Here is a 4,247-nt window from a genome sequence, read left to right as displayed (position 1 = left end):
GAATCGTTTGTGTCTCGGGAGTTCATTCGTGGAACTTCTCATCCTTACACAACCTGCAGTTGAATCACCCACATAAGGTGAGTTCCTACCCCTATAAGCAATCATTCAACTGATTTTCAATGCTTTTAAGGGGGGGGGGGGGGAATACAAGTTGAACACAATGTTAATTGTGTAAATATTTTGTTATAAACATCTTTTAAAGGATTGCTTATGTATTATCAAGTGATCAAAACATTTCAAAAACTCTTTTAACGTTATGTTACTTTATAGTTTACAAAACTCCGTTTTTAAAGCATAATCATAAATTAGTAAATAAAATGAGTCCTTTCTGCAAGTCAGTACCAGTTCAAGTAAACATACTAGTAAACTATAATAGGTATAGTTTAGGGGTCAAAACACACTATAACAAGTACAGGGAGGAATACACTATAACAAGTACAGGGAGGAACACATTATAACAATTACAGGGAGGAACATTTTATAATAGTAACAGACAAACAATTTAAGAATTTCACACTTATACGATGTTCCTAGTACTCTAGGAAGACATCGTATCCTTAACTCATTGTTTGTAACAAATTAAGGTGTTAATATATCTTTCTGGGTTTACATTAACAATAGTACGATTACACGTACCTGGGTTAGCAGGCACGAGGTGATAAAACATTATTATATATCTTTTCGGGTTTGTGCTAACACTAGTACGATTACACGTACCTGGGTTAGAAGGCACGAGGTGATAAAACATAATAATATATATTTCCTGGTTTGCGTTAACACTAGTACGATTACATGTACCTGGGTTAGCAGGCACGAGGTGATAAAATATAATAATATATCTTTCCGGGTTTGCATTAACACTAGTACGATTACATGTACCTGGGTTAGTAGGCACGAGGTGATAGCAATATATTGAATCCAAATTATTTATACAGAGTATATTTGTAAAGTACCTGACAGTATTAAATAAAACATACAACTTTATACAAAACTCACATCAGTATCAGTTGAGGCATCAAACTACAAAGTTTCATTACTTCTAGTAGTCGTCCAAATAATAGAACATTTATTAAATTAAACTAGAAACTCATCAGTAAAGGGTTTAATCCATTTAATTAAACCAATATAACTTAAAGGACCTTAAGTGGTTAGCTCTGTAATACAATATTTTATACCTGAGGGTTGTACATATCATTAATATCCAATAGGTAGTTGGATGTGTGACTTCCGTCTCATTCCTTGTTCCTTGTTTAGTTGTGGGCTTAGGGCAGATTCACACAATTAACTATCTGTTTGATATTGGATTATCTATAACTAGGGTAAACTAAGTGATTATAGGAGAAACCATGGTGGTTACCATTTTTACTAAAGGAAATAAGGATTATTTCCTTAATGAATGTTTTATTCAAATATAAAGGAACTAATACAGTTAACTCTATGAGTACTAAATGAATACGCCAGGGTTATATACAGCGAAGATCTAACAATTAATGAGATGTGTGACTTTTGCCTCATTTGTTGTTCCTTGTCTGGTTATGGAAATTAGGACAGACTCACACAACTGATTTCCTATTTACTCTGGATCTTATATAACGTGTATCCATTTAGCACTCATATAAAGGACTGTAGAGCCACTTTTACCTAACTTCCATGATTTTAGAAGATATAGGATCTTCTGGACAAATAGGCGAACTTTTCTAAAACAACTTTCAACTTACTTTACATCACTAAAATACTTATGAACTCACGAACATTTCATGCTGATACTCTCTTTCAAAATAACTTGTATTTTCAGGAAACTAGCCGATAGGTATGTGCACTGAGATTCAGAAGATGAAGTTTAGTAGCTTCATGTCTTATTTTGTTATTTACTTTTGGATTCAATCTTTTGTGAATCTTTACTTGTAAAAACTTTAATATTAATGCAATGGTTGTTTATTACTAGGATTGCTATGATACATGTGTTGTGATACTAAACATGATGTCCTCCGCCCCTGAACGTTTCCGCTGTTCCGGTTTGGGGGTGTGACAGGTTGGTATCAGAGCATTGTTTATAGTGAACTAGGTATATCTACCAATAAAAGATATACAACTATAAATGCAATGGGGCCTAAGTGCTCTGAATAATAATATATTTTAAGAATATAATGATACTTTATAAAAGTATACATACATGGTTATATATATATATATATATATATATATATATATATATACACACACATAGATACTAGGACAAGTATCATAACAAGAACATAACATAAATATTTAAAGGTTGAGCATTATGGTCAAACCTGGATAGTTATGTATTCATATCTGGGATCAATATAGCCTGATCAACTATATTCATTTGAGATATGACCAACATGTGTTTAGGAGTGATGTGGTGTTGCAACAGTCTTAAAACTTACCTAACTCTATTCAAAGGACTTCTAGATCAGAACCAAAAAGTTAGAATACTATGGGAGTATTTTATGATACGATAAAACAAACAACATGTTTAAAATATACCAAATTCATTATATTGAAATAATATAGGAGTATTTTAGGCACTATAACTAACTTATGTGAGAACCTAAAAGATCCTTCTGTAGGTCTATGATTCCAGAGTGTATGCTTCCAAAGTTTTATACAATGGAGATTTTATAGACTTCGAATTTGTGATCTATGATTCACTACCCGTTCCTTGTTTTGTTGTGGTTTTGGAGTAGGATCACTTATTCGAAGGTCTATTTAATCTTAAATTATATACAACTTTTCTACATTGCACAATCATAGGAGGATCCAGTAAGGATCGCACCATAATGTTACCCCTAATCTCATAGATTCTTTAGACACTTCCATTCTCACACGACAAACCTAGATAGGTGTAACCACTCCATCATAACAGTCAGTAGAGGAGACAAGGAGAACCAATGAGAGAATTCCAAGAAGTGACCAGCTAGAAAAACTAAAACGTCTTACACGCCACACTAATGAATAGATAATTACCTTGCTTGACTTTGTGAGCTAGTGAATACCCTACTCACACTATGTGTTAGAATTACTTCTTTTCATGCAACCAGTATCAGTTATTCAGTCCACGGAAATTCATCAGTAATAGCCATTTCTGATTTATAGATTTTCTTTTAGATAGACTCCCTTTATGAATTGTTTCCATAACGCTACGGAAGTCAGAACCAGATGCACTCAGACCAGGGTTAAATTAGTTTAAATATTACTCATACCATACCTACGTCTACCCGCTACCATGGGCACATCTCAGGAGTGTTATCTGAAACATTGAGAATAGTCTAGAAAAGCATGAAACTAATTAGCACATTCAAAATGTTGGAATACTACTAGCAATAACCATCATTACTTATGAGATCATTCTTCGCCATGCAACAGAATCATGTTTTCACCAGGAAGAAACCAACCAACAGGCGAGGCACCAATTATGCAGATAGACTCTGCTACTTTCCAGGCTGTAGTCACGGCTACTGTGATAGCCATCTTCGCACAACTTAAATGCTAATAATGCCATTGGAGGCAGAAGCGGTGCCAGTGGTACTAATCACAATAACAATCAAGGGAACCCGCTAGTGTTTGGTGACAAGGACACCCCCGATCACAAACCTAAGAACAAAAAGCGAAAGCTCTGGGATAACAAGGCAAAATGGTCGGCTCAAGGTTCCAACAAGAGACGACAGCCCGTAGCTACCCCTACGATCACAACAACAATCACAACATCTGGCACTTCAGCTACCACTACAACCCCCGTCAAACAATATGTTGGGAATCTCCCAAAGTGCGACAGATGCACTTACCACTATAAAGAGCTTATCGAGAGATGCAATGTACCAGTTGCAACAGAAAGGGGCACAGTGCATGTTTCTGCAGGGTGCCGACACAACCAATTCCCCAAGTAAACTTGGCTTGTTTCAAGAGCGACAAATTGGGACACTTTAAGAGGAATTGTCCAACAGAGAGGGAAGAGGCAGAAGCTCATTTCTATGAAACCCTAACTCATCACATCACTTCAACCACCGATGCGAGTATAGTTCAGGTATGTCATGCATGCGGTGAAATGGGACATGCCAAGAGAGATTGCGCAACAGAGAGAGGTGACGGAGGAGAAGGGGGAAACTAACAACAAGACATAAATGAGCAGCGAAGAATCCATCTTTTGAGATTTTGGTAGGTCGTCGAATTAATTATTGACTTAAAACTTAATTTATAAATTATATAAGATCAAAACTTGGGGA

The sequence above is a fragment of the Lactuca serriola genome, chromosome 1 (genome assembly GCF_051521515.1).
Source record: "Lactuca serriola cultivar US96UC23 chromosome 1, Lser_US96UC23_V15, whole genome shotgun sequence".
Lineage (NCBI taxonomy): Eukaryota > Viridiplantae > Streptophyta > Magnoliopsida > Asterales > Asteraceae > Lactuca > Lactuca serriola.
Note: the sequence above shows the minus strand (reverse complement) of the source record.